Source organism: Pan troglodytes, chromosome 4, assembly GCF_028858775.2.
Source record: "Pan troglodytes isolate AG18354 chromosome 4, NHGRI_mPanTro3-v2.0_pri, whole genome shotgun sequence".
Classification (NCBI taxonomy): domain Eukaryota; kingdom Metazoa; phylum Chordata; class Mammalia; order Primates; family Hominidae; genus Pan; species Pan troglodytes.
The window spans coordinates 162,666,054-162,688,327 of NC_072402.2; the positions used below are offsets into that span (position 1 = coordinate 162,666,054).

The window sequence follows — 22,274 nt, forward strand, 5'->3', positions numbered from 1 at the left end:
TTCTAGGTATCAGATAATGTCATCCACAAAGAAAGAGCATTTGAATTCTTGTCCTGTTTAGATGAAAAAAGATGCATATTTTAGATTCAGACCTAAAAACATTTTATTTTTGTTCTAGAAAATTCTATATGTTGGGTATTTATTTTTTCTTGGCTTCCTCATGGCAATGCTAGGGTTAGACTATTTCCCTTGTGGTGTAGTTACACCATAGTCACTGGTTATTAGACCTCCTAGGTCAACAACCGTCTGTAGGAGAGATACAGAATAGGGTTACTCTAGAAAATCATGTCCTATTAATTTCCAATCCAATCAAGTTCAAATCAAATTTGCCCCTTTTGCATTGTATTATTTAGAAAGCTACAGATGGAATTTCAATATCCATCTGCAAAATCTGCTCTTTTAGTTAGGACTCTCATTTGGTTGGCACAGAAACACAACTCAAATTGGCTTATTCTAAAAGGTAAATGTACCATAAAGCCTCTAGATATTTTGTGTAAATCAAATACAGCAAGGTTGCTGTGCCATGAAATCAGAGAATGAAAATATTTTTTCTGACTCTTATTTTTGCTCCTATGTGGGTAAGTACTATACTCTCACTTCAGACTAATTTACTCTACAGATGCATCCAACATCATCTGATATTTTGATGTTATAGTTCAGACCTTTAGGAAAACGACAATTTGCTTTGCATCTCAAACCCAAAAATAACAGGCATGAGAATATTTGGCCCAGCTTGGATCAAGTGTCTACTTTAGAATTGGTTAATCAAGAACTTCCAAGGGTAGATTGCACTATAAAATAATGACTTCCATTGTAACCATGGATGATGTCAGGAGAAGTAGTTAAAAAAAGAAGAATGTGGTAAATCATTGAAAAAGGGATAGGTTCTGTTGGGCAGAAAAATAAGTATGTACACATCACCATATTATTTTTGCATTCAATGTGATCAAGATATCTAGTATTAGCAAAAGGTAAAGCAAGCAGTAATCTGGTAGCTTTGATTTTGAAGGATATTGAGAGGCTTTCTCATGCAATGCTATATGCCCTGACAGCTGGAGAAAAACTAGTATTATTAAGAGACCCAAAATTAATCTTAGACCTCACCTAGTCCAGTACCATGAATTTTATATGAGGAAGTTGAGAAGCAAAGTGATTAAGTGATTATCCAAAAAATCACATAATTTGTAATTGCCTATGTAAGTCTGTTTTCACACCGCTCTAAAGAATTACCTAGACTGGGTAATTTATAAACAGAGGAGGTTTAACTGACTCACAGTTCTGCATGGGTGGGGAGGCCTCAGGAAACTTACAGTCATGGTGGAAGGTGAAGAGGAAGCAAGCCACATCTTACATGGCTTCAGGAGAGAGCTAGAGCAAAGAAAGCCACACACTTTTTAAACAATCAGATCTCGTGAGAACTCACACACTATCAGGAGAACAGCAAGGGGAAAATCACCCCATGATCCAATCACCTCCCATGAGGCCCCTCCTTCAATTCGACAGGAGATTTGGGCAGGGACACAAATCTAAATCATGTCAGTGCCCCTAAGTTATCCAGCCACAAACCCACATATTTATTCCTTTCTCTTTGGGACTGGAGACTTTTACTCATTCAAGTATTTCCCATGGCATAGTTTTCAAAGTTTGGTCTCCAGATTACCTGCATCAGATGATTAAAACTGTAGGCTCTTGAGCAACCCTCCTTAACTCCCCTAACATGGAATCACAAGATCCGTTGATTATAGTCTATGAAATTTCATTCTTAACTAAGTCCTTGGGTGATTATTATGCATGCTGAAATTTGAGAGTAGTGCAGTGTGGTATTCCCAAGCTTTGGACAGAGAAGGATTCACCGAAAAATAATTAAAGCCCAGGAAGGACTAAAAGGATAACAGAGAAGCATCCCAAAAATGATTGAAAAGGTAAAAAAAAAAAAAACAAACTAAAACTTTCTTAACCTACTTCAGATTTTCCCCCATAAAATCACCTCATTATTGGTTTACTTTTATAAATTTTAATATTTAAATTGCTCTTTTGCACACAATGGAAGAGGTCATGTTGACATTGAAAGATATAACTGTAAGTGAGAACCTCAAGTAATAGTCTATGTATTGGGTCCTCATACCGGTATTTGGACAATATTGGTGTTATTTACAAAATTTGCTTTTATGCAACCATTTTTTTCCTCCCTACTATTGCATGCATTTGGGTCATCCTGTTGGACTACATTTATATGCATCTTAATGTTTTACGATTATGCTCTAGTATTACTGAAAATAAAATGCATAAACTCATATAAATCCTGTAGATGATTTCCTTTCCAAGTTTTAAATGATCGGTCTTTGCTGTCTAATTACAGAGGTATAAAAATTTAATAGCAATTCACATGCACATTATTGTGGTGCTACTTTCATTTTCATAACTCGTTCTTTCTGGGGGAGTTTAAAGATTAACTTGATAGCTTAAAATTTATTGATATATTTCCTTATGCTCTAAAGGCAATTCTTTGTTTGTTTGTTCTTTGATGCAATTTGGAATAAAATGAAGTAATCTTCAGCTCCAAAAATATAAAAAGTATTCTGCATGAATTACTAAATCTTCAAGGTTGTTTCCTGTCTGAAAAGTACACTGTAATTTTTTTAGTGGCACTATATAGATTTCTGTAACTGTATATCTTTAAACTTCATAAATGTAGTGAGTTTTAAAAGTCTATATTTCAAATATGATGCATAGTAAAATATTTAAAAATATTGGTAGTACACATTTTCTTGAAATGTTTTGATTTTTATGCTTTACATAATAATTCATTTTTAAAAAGCTTAAGAATACTCATATTTGGCATTAAATCTTTTTCTCATGTTTTTAAAAATACTTGTCTATTTACACAAACATGAATATAACTTTCTGAATATATAATCAATCTTTGAAATCCACTTCACCGCAATGTGAAAATAGATTGGCAAACTCACATCTCTTTATTTACCTTTCATAGTCCATGGATTTGGGGAAGATTAAAAAGCATTTTAGTCTCCAGAATAATTCAAATTCTAAAAGCAAATAAGCAATGTTAAATTGTTCCATCAAATGACTTTATTACCCATTTTGTTTAATTATACGAATGAGAACCCAAAAATAAAATTTACATAATAAAAAACCTCCCCAAGCAGTCCACGTTCTTAAGGTATAGGATATAATTGAAGTGACTGATGTCAAGACCAACAGGTTATGACATGTGAAATAGTAAATGTAAGTTCCATGGATTACTTTACATTTGAAATTGTACTCCTAGAGTAGCCTAGTCTACAGTGATAGATGAATGAATATGTTTGTTATCTTTCTCTTGGAAGAAGATAGACTGTAGAAGATAGATTAGAAGCGATTACAAAGAATCTGGAGATGATCGATTGGGAAAATACCATTTATATGTATTACTTTGTTTAATCTTTGTTGTATAGTCCACATCTAAATGAATATTAGTTTAATTTTCTTTCCTCCTTTTATGGCTTTCCAGTATGACCTGAAAGGTACCCACATATATCATATTTAGAACTTTAGAATATCTCTTTTGGACTCCAGAAAAATGTATACATATATAATTGTTAATATTATTGTTTACAAGTAGTTTATTCATTTTTAATGTCCAAGCTAATAATACGCTCTTATATTTCTTAAATAACATGATTATTCCAACCTTTGTAAATTCAAGGTCAAATGGCACCATAGAGCATTTTCTAATCTGCTTTAAATAATTTGAAAAATCATTTATCTCAAAACTTCAAACCTGTTTATCTACTGTTTCTAAGATAGTCTTAAGATTATATTCAGATGCATATTTGAAATGCCTCAGAAAAAGCTATATAAAAGAAGTAGCCCCCTATCACAGAACATTTTTCCTATCATAAAACTTCCTTTGTTATAACCAGATTCCCAGTCCATTGTATCCTATTAGGAACATACACCAAATATAGAAAAGTTTGACAACATACCACATGTTTAAAATGTGACACCCACTTGTCCTACTTCACATTGGCTAGCCTAGGCAGGAGGCTTTTCCCAATAACAATTCAATGAGTAGTAGTATACATGCTCCTGACATGTGTCTGTCCTAGACAATTCCAGGAGAGAGTGGTTTTCAAAGAGCTATTCACAGCCAGCAACTCAGTTTCCAGGACAGATATCTCACACACACAATCATTGACACCATTTATCACTGAAATATTCTTTTTCTAGTAGAAGTAGATTGATTTTCTTGGATAATAATATTCTGCTGTGAAGTTACGAGAAGAAGTTGAAAGCATAAATATATCATGCAGCCTGGGGAATTGATACCTGTGTACTACCAGTTTTGCTGCTGCTGTTGCTGAAAATCCAGAAAGCCCAATTTGTTTGTTCCTGTTTAACTTAACCATGTCATCTGTTTCTCTTTTCTTTCAAGGAAGGTAGTTTAGAATGGAGACCTTGTTGACAAATAGTTCTTAAGAATTTTTCAACTAATTTTTAATTGTGGTGGGCTGCTACAGATTCAGCATCGAGTCACAGTGTTTGAGTCAAATGCAGATGGTGTGGAAGTCAGGGTGAAAGGTGTTAATATTCATCATTGACCCTAACAAGCAATGCTTGTTATTGGCTAATTCAGCTAACCTCTCACAGCTGAATAATAATATGCAGTAAGAGGTGCATTTTTTTTTAATTAAAGGAAATGTTGGATGTAAAGTGCTGAGCGTGGTGTTAGCTCATAGTTTTCATCATTTTACATGTAAGTTTCTTTCTTCCATCTTTCCCTCAAAATAATGCATTGCAGGAATAAAATTGCCTCACATGTCATAAATTCCTGGCATTATATTTATATCGCCTTGAAATAATTACCACCTTCTCATGCTTTAAAGTATAAATCTAAACCTTATGAGGTCAGTTTTACCTTGTGAAGGAGAGATCTAAAATTTTATCAGTTTAGTTGCCGACTTGTCTTAAAGTATTAGGTTTTTTCAAATTTCTACAAAGTAATACTGGTATAGAATTTTTCATTTTCAACTTAAAATGATTTTCTCTTCTCTCCAAAATGACAACTGAATTAGTGGCCATAATCTGGGAATTAGAGGAAAGCATCATTTGCTTATTTAATGCTTTTTCTTAAGAGTAGAAATCCTAATTTCTCCCACACATATGTTTGAATGTCACCAAAGTAAATTTTAAGGAGGGCTGATATTTGAAAAGTTATATAATCTCTCATCCTTAACGTTTACCCTGTGGCTTCATCTCCTTAATGAAGAAACAATCTCACATTCCCCCCACCTTTAGCACAGGGCCACGTATCATATTTTGGCATGTAATTTGTCATTTGTAATTCTTAGGCAATATTTTACAAAATGTTTAACACATGCCTGTTTTTACATTCTTCAAAAGATTATATATTCTTTCAATAGCATATAAATTTCAAATTTTTTAAATTGCACAAACATCTTAAAATTCAAAGCAATTATTGTGTTTCACATTCTGATATGCCCCACCTCATTCTTTTCCTTGAAATCTCCTTTTTTCTTTGAGAATCACAACTCTAGAGCTTGTAGTTTTAATATGACACTTTCCACACATTTATGAATTGATCATCACTTTTCTGAACATTACAATATGGATAATAGTCTCTGAAAAGGTATTTAAAGAGAAAACTACTATGATAATTAAGGAAATTTTATGTATAATCTCTAAATCTAACCATAAGCATATTTGTTGAATGGTGTAATATTCATACACAGACTAGTTTTAGAAAGGACATTTTCTTATATTTTGATTTTGAGGAACTCTGATTCATCTCATTTTCAGAAAAGAGCTCTTCTTTCATGTGTGCAAAAATACCACATTTAATGTAATTCCTTCTTTCAATATACACAGGACGCATATGCATAATGTAGTAGCATATGTGCCATTCTATCAGAATTTATTCTTTAAAGCAATTTGGCACTGGAATTCTTAGGCTCAGCTGGAAGATTACTGGGTATTATTTTCTTTCTATTGTGTATTTTTATTCATAATAAACATTAAGAGAACTCTGTGCATTTTAATTTCTGGTAATATTTTGCAACTGTTGAGCATAGAGCATCGAAATTAAGCCAGTTTATTATTACACTTTAAAAGATTATTTTATTTATGACAGAATTATCAGTCATAACAACCTTAATAATATTTCAACCCTAATGTAATATCTATTAGGTTATGACTAGACAATTTGTAACCTCTGTAGTATCAGGAAAATAACTTTCAGATATTTTACCATTAAAATGTATTCATCGGCCACAAACTGATCTTTTCATTAGCGATACGATTCAAGTTTGAAAAGAGAATGCAGAAATCTTCAATAATTTCCAGGCGGCAAAATGTGATTGAAAGTCATATCAACACACTTTGCAATTGGTAATCGCCATGATAAAAATGCAACTAAAATGAGAAAGAAATCATCTTGATGACAGTGTATTTCCTCCTGTAAATTCTGCTTTTCTACGAACAATGGTCAATTAGACCAACTGGGTAGAAAACAGTCATTTTTTACTTCCATTGGTAATAAAATTGCTCATGATTTTAAAAAACTTATTTATACATATCTAGGTTTTGTGGGTGAGGGTCATGAATATTTATTTTTTAAAAAACTTCACCTATGATTCTAATGTTCAACAAGGACTAAAAATTACTGAGCATTTATTAAGTGAATACAAGGTGTACCTGGGTATTGGGTCACTTCATGGAAGCATTTTGAAAAGCATGTGTTCTCTAAGTAAAACGGAATGTAGAGACAGAATTTGGATTAATCTTGTTTACTTTTGTCTTTAGTCTCCTTTGCCCAGACATTTGATACAGTGTATTATAATAGTCTGGCCCCAAACTCCAGCTCCTACTTCATCTTTTCCTGTCCCTGTGGCTTCCAGCTCTCCAATTACTCCTACCCTGCTGTTCTGCCAACTGGCGAAACTCATTCTGGCTTCAAGACTTTCCACTGCCCTTTCCCCTGCCTGATGCATCCTTTCTTCAGATTTCACTTGATTCACTCCTTCACATTGTTTAGTGCTCTGATCAATCATGACCTCTCAGAGAGACCAGCCTGGTCACCCTAGGTAAATAAGACCCTAGCTCATCATACTGAGGTTTTCTATATCATTTTTATAGACTTTATTAATATGTGAAATTATCTTGTTTGTAAATATGTTTATCTGCTTATTGCAGGTTTCATCCTCACTTGCCCTCCAGTATAAGTTTCATGAGGACAGAGATTTTATTTTCACCCTTACATTCTGGCATACTCTAGATGCTCAAATAGTATTGTTGGAAGAAATGAATTGAACTTGGACAAAAGGCCCAATTTTCCTTCTATGATCGAGGCTCTTCCTGATCTGGCTCTGGCTTTGGCTTGGAATTCTCCCCCATAACTCTTCTCATGGTTTTCGCCTTAGGGATTCAACATCAATGCCTTCTAGAGCCACTTGTCTTAAAGATCTTTATCCTTATTATTTTGTATCGTAGCAATCTATTCATTTCCTTCTTAGCATATATTGTGGTCTACATTGCTTTATTTATTTGTCTGTTCACCAATTTATAATTATTTTATTCATTTGTTCTTTCACATATTTATATTATATTATTTTCCCTCAGAATATAAGTTTTGTGGAGGTAAGACTTTCTCTCTTGTCCATTGCCATATCCTTAATCTTTAAGAAATTAAAAAATCTAGGGAGGATGGATTAAGAAATAATTAAAACGTAATGAAAGAGATATATAAGAAATGTATCCTGACTGTAGGGATAAGATAGAGAAGACAGCAATTAATACTCCACATGGAGAATCAGGAAAAGCAGGAGAAACAAAGAATGCTTCCTCAATTAATCGAGTGGGTAGATGGTGGTGCATCTCAAGGCCTCAGATTCAGTCATGTAAAAGGAAACATTTTTGTCTATCTCAGTAGTGAGAAATGGTGAGGAAGGGGTCTGAGGATACTAGTGAATACTTGGAGTGGTCAGTAGAAGAAATGAGAGAGGATATTGTTTGTGTGTTCTTGGTCAAATAGAGAACTCTTTTAGATAGACAATAATGCAAATCATTCTGTTCTTGAGTTATAATTGGCAAATGTAAATCTGACTATATATTAATATTTATTTTTCTCACTCACATTAAAACATTATGTATTTTTATATGACTATTGTACAATGGAGGCATGGACCTCAATATATAAACAACACTAATGTCAGCCCATGTAACATTAAAATAGTGTTATTTGGTGAAATCCTGTAAGCAAAGGAACAGCGGAATAATACACATGATTCTTGACCTCTCATAAGCGGTATTCATAAACTGGGCATAGCTGGACTGGATAAACTCTGGCGAATTTCCCAGTAGAGAGGGACTCTGCCCCCATAATCCCATATTTACAGGAAAAGAGAGACAAGGAACCTCTATGTGACTATACAACAGTGGGTGCTACCTGGCAGAACTGGCCTTGTTAGAAAGGAATAACCTCCAAAATAACACAGACCTGCAGAACCAGCTTCTTCCTAAGTTATCAAAAGTGGGGAAGTAATGAGCATCAAGAACAAACTGATTTGTTTGTTTCCAATTATGATGGTGTTACAGACAAAAGGCAGGGAAATAACTGGGTAGAAGAAGGTGGTTCTCTGGCAAAGTCCCCACCCTCGAGCCTGGAAACCACATCCCTAAATGAGAACAGTAATCCCTGTTTTTCTGCCAAAATATTACTTTTTTGGCCTGCCCCACACCCCATCCTGTGCCCATATAAACCGCAAATGCCACTGGCAGAGGAGCAGAATGGCAGGGCAGAGAAGGAGAGAAGAGAAGCAGCATCTGAATGTCAAGAGGATTTTGGCTGTGGATGGTCAGAGAGGAGTTCAGCCAGGGACAGCCAAACTCCAGGGGAAGATTATTTTCTCACTCCATCCCCTTTCCAGCTGCCCATCTTGCTGAGAGCCACTTTCATCACTCAGTAAAATCTCCGCATTCACCATCCTTGAAGGCTGTGTGACCTGATTCTTCTTGGAGGCCGGACAAAACCTGGGTGCCAAGAGGGCAGGGTGTAAAAGGCTGTCAACCAGTCTCTCCTCTGAGTTGGTAAACATTTAGACATCCGTGGTTGGCAACTGCTAAAAGAGCATTTATCGTCCCACAGCCCTAGATGCTGCTGTGGGGTTGGAGCCCAGAAGCACTTGCCCAGGCCCTGGCACTCGCTCACCTGCATGCTTCCCCTCCAGCAAGAGGTTTGAGTGCTGGGGCCCAGTAAGTGAGCCACACCCCTGTCACAAGTCCTGCAAAGGGGTCAAGGGAACCCTCCTGTCTCAATGGGTCTACTTCCTTCATGAATGTGCGTTTTCATTTCCATACATATCTAATTAGGTGTTAGAGCATTGATTGTAAGTCCCATAGCTATAACTGAACAAGTGAATCTAAATTTAAAGTGGGCATTTCAAGAACGGCTTGACTAAAACAAATTTACATCTAAAGAAAGATGGTGTAATTTTTTTATTTACCAATTTTGAAAATAAGTTATTCCTTTGTGTTGAAGCTAAAAGGTAAAAAAATAAAAGATAAATGTAGAAATAAAAATAAGTTACCTAAGGCACACATGCCCACACACACATACACATATGCTCCTGCACTGACATATATATGATTAGGAAGCTTTTTAAAATATGATAATAAGTGTCTCAAATGTAGCATTCTGTTTTCTACATTATTCAAATCATTGATGTGGAAGGAAATGAAATACGCAGATAGACACATTTGCAATTTACTCTTAATTTTGTAATTCTGAGTGCTAATAGTTACCTGAAATGTCACTACAAGATAATCAGGCTGGGCATGGTGCCTCATGCCTGTAATCTCAGCACTTTGGGAGGCCAAGGCAGGAGGATCCTTTGAGGTCAGGAGTTCGAGACCAGCCTGGCCAACATGGTGAAACCCTGTCTCTACTGAAAATACAAAAATTAGCCGGGCGTGGTGGCAGGTGTCTGTAATCCCGGCTACTCGGGAGGCAGAACCAGGAGAATGGCTTGAACTCAGGAGGCAGAGGGTGCAGTGGGTGGAGATCCCGCCACTGCACTCCAGCCTGGGTGACAGAGTGAGACTCTGTCTCAAAAAAAAAAAAAAAAAAAAAAAAGAAGATTATCAAAGTGCATGTGGTTATTACTTGGCTTCCTAGATATAGTAATGGGTACATTTCATTTTTGTATATTAACTGTCCTTAACAGGCACAGGTTTTATTGTACAGTCATGGCATAGGAGTGTACGTGTTGATCAATGACATAAATGTATGGTTCAGGAGCACACATTTATTTGTATGATTGGAAACATTTGTAAATGTTGTTTATCATAAAGTTGGCATTTCAAATCACAAATTTGCACTATTTTCTTGCCTTTTTTTGTTAAAAGGGAAGTTTTCCAATTTACATTACATATATATTCTAGATGATACAGATAATTTTAATTTATACATGACATTTCTTGAGCCTTTATTAAGTAGAAGTCATTGTTCCAATAATGTAATCTTCTCTACAACCCTATGATGCAGGCATTATTATGATCCCTATTTTGCTGATAAAGAAACTGAGGCACAGAATGATTAACTAAACTCTTCAGGGTTATAAATGTGAAGAACAAGTAAACAATCTCTCTACAGAGGTCCACAGTTTTTTTCTTAAAGCAAATCTTGATTTTGAAAGTGAGGTGTTGTGGTGAGTTTTCAAATTACAATACAATTTTTAGCAGTCTCTAGAAATATTCTTCCAACCATGCAAGTGTAAAGCCTCTGCATTATTTTTAAGAATAATTGAAGTATATAAAAGACCAAGAAGTGTCAAGAATAATGAGCATATTCAATATATACCTGTGTTAGAATCTTGTGTAAATAAAAATAAATGATAAAAAAACTTATAGTATATCCTATTTTGATAGAAAAATGTGTAGAGTACATTTGTATATACAAAGATACTGTGTGGAACTATATAAAATAGATGTGCAACATAAAATATTCTGAAATGATATAAACTAGTGATTAAACATGAGAAGTGGAGTTGAGAGAAAATGATGGTAATACCACGTCTTAAACTTACTCTTCAGTTTTTATTTGATTGTTTTTACTAATTATTCTTTTTAGATTAAAAAATTACATTGTTTGGAGTATTTAGAAAAAAAAATGCTGGTTCTTACCTTTGTCTCTGCATCTATAAGAAAACCTATCCATTATTTAAGTACCGTGAAATACAACACTTAAACTATTGCACATAACTAAATAACCCTGTGAGATTCATTGACCAATTGCATCATAGTCTCTTCTACCAGGACTTTACATCAATAATAATATTGATAATGAGATTATTTCTGAATTATTCACATCTTTTTCTTATCCTAACTCAAACAGGAAATAATAATGAAATTATAAGCTTGTGTTTAAATTTCATCACTATATGATAGCAGATGTCATACTGCATCTTCCCATTTCCAAAATCAGTAACATAATATGGAAAATTCCCATTTTAATCAAATTGAATTTAAAAGAAGGTATGAATTTTTATGGTATGAAAGTGCTTGCGGTGATTTTTAACATCAAATTTGCCTAACACCTTGCAATTCTCAGTGTCTCAGCAAATATTTGCATGTGGCAATATGCTTGAAACCCCATTGTGCTTTTCCTGGGCAGTAGTAGAATTTTGTGTGTAGGAATTTCTTTAATATCAAATAGGCCAATTTGTAGTCTCTTCTAACACTGAATTTCTTATGTTGCAGAGTCTCCTCAACCTCATCAGCAAAATAGTGATAATATTATTGTCTCATGGGGTAGTTTTAAGGATTAAGCTGAATTATAAATGATACTACTAGTACAGATTCAACGTACAGTAAATTTTAAGTAAATATTAGTTCCGCTCACCATCCCTATCCCCCTTAAAAAGAAACTAAGCTGTGAAACCTATCCTAACTTCATTCACCTGGGGTACACATATTTTAATCAATTTCTACCCTGATTCATTATACTCTAAAACTCAAAGTTTTTAATAATGAAATACCACAAAAGATACTAAGAGATGGATTGCCCACGGGAACGGAAAATCGGTGCACCATAGTGCTAGAAGACAATATTGTAGGATTTAAGTCAAAGAACATCAGTTCAAATTCCTACTTGCAACTTAATAACTCTGACCCTCTGTTTTCTCATTTGTAAACTAAGAATGAAAGCAACTATCCACAGAGCAGTGCAATCTATTGGTTAAGATCATGGATTCTGGAACTGAATTTCTTGGGTTCAAATCCTGGTACCTCCACTTCCTAGCTGTGTGACCCTCCACTTCCTAGCTGCGTGAGCTTAAGGAAATTTCTTAAACTCCATGAAAAATTGTCCTTCTCTAGCAAACAAAAATTAGAATGTAACTTTGTCATAGATATTATTGTGAGGATAAAATAATATAATATGTGGAAAATCTTTCAAACAATGTGTCTGTAGTAATTGCTGTGTAAGTACTTATTGCTTTTGTAATTGTTTGTACTATTATCAGACTGTTTTGAGGATTAAACACACAATATTCCTAGTAGTATATTTTTGATGTAAAAAGTAGCCTAGAATCATTAATTTTGGGTACCATTTCTCTTATTATGTACCCCTTCTCATAAACATTACAGAAATTCACTTGGAAGCCCAGGTAGTTATGGGATTTGGTTTCTGTCTAGGAAAAAAAATGTGTTATCAAACAGTTACATTGAAACAAATTACAGCCCTACATTGTTGAAATCATACAAACTTCACATAAATTTCTAGAATCTTTTGAGTAGAAAATATTTCCAGGAATTTTCTGACAATAGAATAAAAACTAATAAATATATCAAATTATTATTATTAACTAGGTCATACTATTTAATAAAAAAGCAAAGTGTGAATTTCATTTTTATATAATTTTATGCATCTTGAAACATACTTAAAGGAGAAAATTTAAAGTCATTTTTTCAATAACAGTTTTATTGATTATACAGTTAATACATAATTCCTATTCTCTTTATGCTTCATATAGAATAGGAGAAACACTGATTTTCAGAAATGTTAATAATTAGCAAATGTAATGTATCTTGCTATGATAAAGTGTGAACAAGTAGACAAACATATACACACATAAAAAGAAAATTTAGTTTTTAGTCATTTTTCTAAATTCTAGAGAGATGTCATTTAATCTTTATTAAAATTTAAACTTTTAGGGCAAAGAGAAAACTGTATAATCATATCTCTGACCTTTCTGACACAGACATATGCTAATTTGCAATTCATATAACCAGCATAATTTTACTTGTCTTTTTATAAACTTATTTAAATATGAGTATACCTCCCTGGCATGTTCCTAATTGTAACTGATATTAGACAAATACATCAACTAAAGGTGATAATGAACCAAATTATTAGATATCAGAAGGTTATGCATTAATCATGGCTTTGACAATGACTCCTGATGTAGAACTATAAAACTGTATTCTTTTTTTTTTTTTTTTGAGACGGAGTTTCGCTTTCGTTGCCCAGGCTGGAGTGCAATGGTGCAATCTCGGCTCACCACAACCTCCACCTCTCGGGTTCAAGAGATTCTCCTGCCTCTGCCTCCCGAGTAGCTGGTATTGCAGGCATGCACTACCACACCCAGCTAATTTTGTATTTTTTAGTAGAGACAGGGTTTCTCCATGTTGGTCAGGCTGGTCTCGAACTCCTGACCTCAGATGATCTGCCTGCCTTGGCCTCCTAAAGTGCTGGGATTACAGTCGTGAGCCACCGTGCCCGGCCTAAAATTGTATTCTTAAACCCCAATTCCTTCACTGTAGAGTTGGATCTGTGGATAATAATAATTTACTACTCATGTCTCTGCTTTTATTGAAGAATCTAAACATTTAGAGAAATATTCTGATTCCAAATCCTTAGTACTTACTCTTATGCCATGCGACAATCTTTCAATAATTTTCATGGGATCATCTTTTTTTAGATTTCTTATGACCTCTAGGATAAAAAAAGTTACAAAAGTACAAGTCTAAATGTATTTCTGTGGAGTTAAAGGGTGCCATCATTCTTCTCTTTGTTGTAACAAAAGACAATGAAAAGGGTTACATAGTCACTATGTATTACATATGTCTACTATATATATTTTCATTAAAACTTAAAAGACTTAACTTTTTTTCAATATGGTTGCATCTTATTATTTATTACTGATCATCATCCACAGAGCCCTTGACTCTCTCCAACTCTATGATGGTAACAGGCATATTCAAATGACGGCTCACCATTGAGAATTATCAAACTGGCTTTCTAGTTCTCCAGGCTCACTTATCACAGCAATTTCTATCATACTGATATACTGAAAGAGTGTATTGCTAAGTGAACTATAACATATAAATAAACATTTCCCAATGGTTGGTCCAGTTCTCATATTGAAAGAGAATTGTAGCTCAGATAAAACATCCCTTTCTCCCCAGCACTTCCCAAAAGACATTCCATAAAGTCCTAATTTCACAAGGACAGCAAAAATAGTATATATGGTAAAATAAATTATGGGAATATTGTCTGCTCTATTCCGCTGTTATACAATAATATTTCCAAGACTTTGAAAAGTATAAACTGTTTAATTATCTTTCAGCAGATATTATCCCCTTTATTAGGAATAGCAATGGCTATTTTATCAATATTTTATAAGCTTTATTGGACCAACCATTGGGGAATGTTTCTTTATCTGTTATAGTTCACTTAGCAATGCACTTATGTCTTTTTCATATATGTACTTATATTTTTTGCCATATTCTAGCCTTACATGTTTTCAATTTCTTCAATGTCTTCATGAATTTCATCTCTCAAATCACTTATTAGATTCATTCATTTATTCAGCAAATAGTTATTGACAACTGTGTGTAAGGCCTTTCTAGGTATGAAGGATACACCATTGATGAAATGTAAACATCCTTCTCCTGTAGATTTATCTTTCCATAGGGACTGGGAAAACAATAAAATAATGTTAATATATAATAAGTAAATATGCATTAATATATAATAAGTAAATATGCAATATGTTAGATGATAATTGCTGTGAGGAAAAATAAAATAACATAGGTGGCCAGGAAGTGTGAAGGTGGCTTCCATTTTAAATGATGTAGTCAACTGAGGGAAGTGAGAGAGGTGAAGGAGTCAGTCATGTTGGTGTCTCAAAGATGTGTTTTTCAGGCAGAGAGAACCAAAATCACAGATGCCCAGAGTTCAGTGTATTCCTGGTTCATTCAAAGAACAGCAAAGAGGCCAGAAAGCTAGAAAGGAATGAGCAAGAGGAAAGAAAAGTAGAAGACAAGGTCAAATATGTAACAGAGAACCAGGTCTTCAAAGATCTTATAGGCCAATGTAAGGATGCAGGTTTTTACTCTGTGATTTGAAAAGCACTGCAGGCTTGTAGGCATAAGAGCTAGATGATCTGACTTAGTTTTAATAGAATCATTTTGATGCTGTATTGGGACTAGGTTGAAGGTGATCAGAAGTGGGGAGCAGAAGCAAGGAGACCACTTTGGATGTTGCTACAGAAATTAAGGTGAGATGGGATGATGGTTTGAATCAGGTTTTAACAATGGCAATCATGGCTGATGGTCAGATTCTGGATGTATTCTGAGGCAGTATTTATAAGCTTTCCTACCAGAATTAAGAGTGACTTGAAGCTTTCAGACCTTAAATAATTGGGAGGATAGAATTGCAATTGTCCTGATTGTAGAACACGTTTTTGTAGGGAAAATGAGGATCTAGGTTTTTTGTTTTGTGTTGTTTTTGAGATGGAGTTTTGCTCTTGCCACCCAGGCCTGAGTGCAGTGGCTTGATCTCAGCCCACTTCAACCTCTGCCTCCTGGGTTCAAGCAATTCTCCAGCCTCAGCCTCCTGAGTAGCTGGGATTACAGGTGCCCGACACCAAGCCCAGCTAATTTTTGTATTTTTAGTAGAGACGGGGTTTTGCCATGATGGCCAGGCTGGTCTTGAACTCCTGACCTCAGGTGATCCGCCAGCCTCAGCCTCCCAAAGTGCTGGGATTACAGGCGTGAGCCACCATGCCCAGCCAGGATCTTCGTTTTTAATGTGTGAAGTTTGATAGGTTCATATCGAGTAGGCCGTTGAAAATAAATTCTGGAGTGTAACATAGATATCCAGGCTAGGAGTCATCAGCATAACGATGATACTTAAAATAAAGGGATTGGATGAGATCTTTAGGGGTGTTCAAATAAACAGAAGAGGAACAAGGACAAAGTCTTGATAGCGGATCATTACAATATTAAAACTCCAAAATATAAGTAGGAACCCGAAAAGCAGACTGAGAAGGAAAAGTCAATAAGACAAGAGGAAATGTAGGAGATCAATGGATTTCGATGCCAACTAAAGAATTTTATACTGCAAGGAGTGATAATACTTCTAATATTTTAACTGTATTTATGAATATCATCTTTTTATTTTCAGCATTTTTGCCATCCCACTTTTTTTATTCTCAGCATTTTACAGCCACACCTTAATTAATAATTTAAATAAATATAATTGAGCTCCTAAAGAAGTAAAAGGCTATGTGTGACATATTCACATGTACCCATATTAGATATTATACTAAGAATGAAATCTTTAAACATCTCACAATCATTTCAAACAGATAGACATTTTACCTTTATGATATAATAAATGTTCTAAGGAAAGATTCAGAACTTGAGTTCTGTAACAGAAGAGGAGGGTAAAAGGAAGTATGAGGAAAATGCACCAAAAATGAGATGCTCTTGGCCGGGCGCAGTGGCTTACGCCTGTAATCCCAACACTTTGGGAGGCCAAGGCGGGCAGATCACCTAAATTCAGGAGTTCGAGACCAAACTGGCCAACATGGTGAAACCCCGTCTCTACTAAAAATACAAAAATTAGCTGGGCATGATGGAAGGTACCTGTAATCCCAGCTACACAGGGGGCTGAGGCAGGAGAATTGCTTAAACCCGGGAGGCAGAGGTTGCAGTGAGCCAAGATTGCACCATTGCACTCCAGCCTGGGTGACATTGAGATTCTGTCTCAAAAATATATATGTATACATACATATATATACACACATACATTCATATATATATACACATACATATATATACACACATATATATACACATATATATATGATGCTCTTCTTGAGTCTTAAAATGTTATGCATTTTTTCAAGAACAGAAGAAGGACTGGCAAGATTCCAAGTACGGAGCAGAACATATAGAATGCTCTTTGGAGGAATGAGAAAGCATATCCCATTTTGAGAGCAGCAGGTACCTTGTTATGGCCAGGGCTCAGGGCCATTACAAGAGAGAAACAGCACTGTAAATGATAAGAATCATTAAGGGATTTTAACTAATATAAAAGAAGTGTGTATTTAAAACAAATTCTATTGATAGCACTTTGGGGGTAGAACTGGCTACAGGTAAGATGAGTCAATATGTTATTGTAGTAACTCAATGAATTTTCTTGGAGATGAAAGGTAAGCAAGGGAAGTAGGATCTGCAGAGAGGGGTGAGTTTATACAGAATATGATAGAAAGTAGAAAGAGCCTGCTTCTGTGATTTAATAAAAGAGTATGAGATAAATAAATTTAGATGACTACCAAGTCTCGGTTAATGAGAAGTAGAACAAAGAAGGAAAAACTGCTCTCTGTGTGTGTGGGGGTGTGGGGTGTGAGTGTGCACATATGTATTTGTTTTATAAGTGGGGAACAGAAAGAAGGTTAGCTAAATTTTACCAAAATCTAGGTTTGGGTCTATGGTGCCTGCAGAAAATAAAACAAAATTAAAGTCTCTAGAATTCAAATGAAAAATTTTTGCTTGGGGTATAGAATGTGATACCATCAGCATACAGGTGAATCTGAAACCATGAGAATACAGTGGAACACTCAAAAGAGCATTTAAAATGACATTGAAAAAAGTGAATAATAAAACCCAGGGGGAAATACTGATTGAGGACTGGTAGAGGAATAGAACACCAGAAATAGGCTGGGCGCAGTGGCTCACGCCTGTAATCCCATCACTTTGGGAGGCCAAGATGGGCTGATCATGACGTCAGGGGTTTGAGACCAGCCTGACCAACATGGTGAAATACAATGAAATACCTATCTCTACTAAAATTACCTATCTCTTAGTAGAGTAGAGTAGATTAGGTGAAATACCTGTCTCTGCTAAAAATACAAAAATTAACCAGGTGCAGTGGTGAGTGCCTGTAATCCCAGCTACTCAGGAGGCTGAGGCAGGAGAATCACTTGAACCTGGGAGGCGGAGGTTGCAGTGAGCCGAGATTGAGCCATTACACTCCAGCCTGGGCGACAGAGCAAGACTCCGTCTCAAAAAACAAAAACAAAAACAAAAAACCCACCAGAAATATACTGAAAAGAAGTAGTACTGAGGAAGAAGAAGTAGTTGTGTAACAAAACCAAGGAAAAATTGCATTTCCCAAATTAAAAAATAGTTACTGGTATCAAATATTATAAAGAAACTCGGGACCAAAGAAATGAGAATGTTAAAAATGGCTGGGAAGTTTTGAAATTACAAGTGATTGTCACTTCAAAGATTGGTGATATAATTGTACTTTTCATATTGATACTATTTTTAAATAAATATTAAATAAGTATGGTGGTAAGTCGTTGCTGACAATGGCATGGCACTTATATGTGACTTATGAGAATATTACAAAGCCTGACAACCTTTGAAAAACCTTAATAATCACAGTTGCAAGAATTTAGTCGCAAACGTTTGAAAAGTTTGCGAAAAGTTTGAAAGTTTTGTTTCATTGGCATATCACTCAAAAGCACATTGAAAGTTTTTTCTTTGAAATGGAGTTGTTCCCTCAAACATTGCTATTGAATTGGTAGTTTAAATAATTCTTTTCTTGTTAACCAGAGTCAATATGATCTGAAGTTAAAATGTTCATAATTGTTATTTTATAAATTAAAATATATCTTTAAAAGTATATGTAAATGTTAAAAAAAGACTGCCTAAAAGACCCCTGAAACAATGTAAAGCTATGTACATTACAAGTTCTGTCATCTACTGTATACTGCCTATTCTTTGCTTATCCTCTCCACCCACTCCACAGCTGACAATATGAATGAACGGCTGCTTTTTCTTTCAACTCTTTCTTTAAGTCCAGATCTATTATCATCGTCCTATAGAATTTTCTGAGGTGACAGAAATATCCTGATCTGTGTTGCCAATGCAAGAGGCACTAGCCACTTGTGGCAACTGAGTTCTTGAAATGTGGCCCATGTGGCATTTTAAATTTTATTTAATGTGAATTTGAATTTGAATTTGGATGATGGCATGTGGCTACCAATGATTAATGTATTAAAATTTTGAGTACTTATTATATATTAGGCACTGTTATAAGAAATGTAGCTGTAGCCGGGTGCAGTGGCTCACGCCTGTAATCCCAGCACTTTGGGAAGCCCAGGTGGGCAGATCAGCCAAGGTCAGGAGTTTTGAGACCAGCCTGGACAATGTGGTGAAACCCCATCTCTACTAAAAATACAAAAATTAGCTGGGCGTGGTGGCGGGTGCCTGTAATTTCAGATACTCAGAAGGCTGAGGCAGGAGAATCAATTGAACCCGGGAGGTGGAGGTGTACAGTGAGCTGAGGTTGCTCCAGCCTGGGTGACAGAGTGAGACTCCGTCTCAAAAACAGAAAAAATAAATAAATAAATAAAGCTCTATTAATCCATTGAATTCTCACAACAAATATATCAAATAGGTATGATTATCTTCATTTTAGATATGAGAAAATGGGCATAAGAGGTTAAATAAATGATTTAATAGCAACACTGATAAATTCTGTGTTGTCTGTTCTGCACTGACTAGTACCAGTCCCTAAGCTAAGTACTAGTCACTAGTATAGTAACAATACGTCACTTAAATTGGTCATGGTCAGTAGTGTTCTGATCTATTAAGGTGTGTTATGTTCTTATCTCTGATTTTTAGGTTGGGAAACAGTCATGAAAGAGGTTAAGTAACTTTCCCAAGGTCATAATCAGTCAACAGTAGGGCCCAGATAGAACAGCCCAGCTGACCTCAAAACTTGCTTTCTTCACTGGTCAAATGAATTCCTCATAAGAAGCAAAAGAAGAGTTGAAGTTCTGACTGGGTCAAAATAACTATGAATCCATTTTCTTGGGCTTCTTTTCATCATTCCCCCACCCCCAATAACAACAGAGAGCACCTTCACTTTAAGAAAACTTCCCTTCGCTCCCCATTTCCTTTCCCACCACAAAGAGAAAACTCCTGCCTCTTAATACAGTCCAGAAATAATCTTAATATTTTAAAGAGCGTCTCCCATTACACAAGAACAGAATGGCAGAAGAGTGGTAAACCGTCAATCCTGAATTTGTTAATAAGTGACTCGGATCACAGCTCCATTGTTAGAGACCTGGTATCCATTAAGAGGCTCTGCCCACCTGCTTCTCCTTTATCTCCGCACCTGCCTTCCGCTGACAGAGGAGATTAATCCTACTTGTAGAAGAAATGTTTCCACTTTCCACTGAGAAGGAAAATGTTTCATAATCTCGCTGTAGGAAATTTGGCCATATTACTCCACTGGCATTCTTAGACTTCCTGCCTAAATATCGCTCAAATTGTAACTTTTGGCAGCGCTGTGTGTTGCAGACTTGATATTTTAATACGAGGTGTTCTTCAATAACTTAATAGATGACATTTTACAAACTAAAAATTGATTTTTTTGCCTTCACACACTAATCTTGAATCACTGAAAATCTATAATTATACCAATTAAAATCTAAATGTATTGGCTTGAAAACACAATATACTGTGATTAGTTGTCATAACTAAAATTCACTGAGTTCAAATCAAGATTTATTAGAGCTGAACTCATTTCATATCTGAATTATCTTTTTTTTTATTTGATTGATTGGCCATATTGTTATTTGGGTTCTGACAGAGCATGGAGGAATATTGTGCACGAGACATTAATCAGGAAATTATGCATTGCTTTCACAACTGGACTTTACTTTGTAATATTGTATTAGCTCTTAACATGCAAATTATTTTAGGTAATTACCTCATTTTTCAGTGGCCATTTGATGGATAGAAGTTTCATGCAGATTCTTCTGTGTAATTTAAAATCTTGTGGTGATTTGTTTCTTTGCATGTTCATGAAAATCCCAGTTTGAATTGTCATACATCAGACCCATGAGGTCAGCTGTAGAAAATTTTAATTGTAGAAGCTCATTTTCCTAGTTTCTTTTAACCCTAATTGAGGCTGGCAGTCACCTCTTTCCAAATGTAAAACTGTGCCCAGGATTGTGTTTTTCTATCATTGAAGTAAAAGCTGAGATACTTTCTAGTCCATGGACATATCATAGTACACAGTTACAGATAGGATTCACTCTTTCTAGCCAGTTCAACTAGCTGAATTGCTGTTATTCACTTCGTAAAGTACAGCCTTAAATACTAACTGAAAATTTTATGTTGTAAATGGATGTCTCTATTCCCCAGTTTTAATATTAAATAATTCAGCTAATATTCAAAACACAATAGCTTGTATTAATATTGCAATATAGTAAATAAAATAGGCTATTCTTATATATGTCATATTTGTAGTTTTCAAACAAATATAAGGTATTAGCAGACCTCTGATCCAGAGTTTTATTAGATATATTCACATATGTGAACTGCCCAGCACATTTAGATCATTCTTTCCCCATATTTTTCAATCTAGCATGTCATATAATCATGAATATTTGTTGTGATCTTGTCTATTCAGAAACCTGCTGCTGTAAAATAGCTTCCTCATAAATGTCAAGTAATGTAAAATTGAATGCCTATATTTAAATAGATTTTAACAGATAATAAAACTCTTGAGATTAAAACGGTTTCATTCAGGGAGGCAGACAATTCTTTCCACAGTGTGCAATTTATGTGTCATGTTATGTAAAATACAATTTTAAAAATACTTTTTAAAAAGCACAAATGAAAAATATCTATTGAATTAAACAAAAAAAGAAGCTAGGAAGCTAGTGTTCTCATTGCAGGTCTAGTTGAAAATGTGAAATAGAACGACAAAGTACAAACTTCTATTTTCTAAACATTGTTCTGATGAGATCTGCTTTCTGCTAATTCCTATGGGGGTTATTCCAGAGATTCAAGCTATCAAAACAGTGTTTTTACTCACAACCTAACCTTTCTTCATTTACAACAAAACAAAGGAATTAGAGAATTTTGACACACTATGATATGAG

The 22,274-nt window shown here is 35.0% G+C and overlaps 1 protein-coding gene across 9 annotated transcripts in view; it reads left to right on the forward strand.

Annotated features, from left to right (window-relative positions):
- TENM2 (teneurin transmembrane protein 2) overlaps positions 1 to 22,274 on the forward strand; it is a 3,953,434-nt gene that overhangs the window by 683,064 nt on the left and 3,248,096 nt on the right. The window lies entirely within an intron of this gene.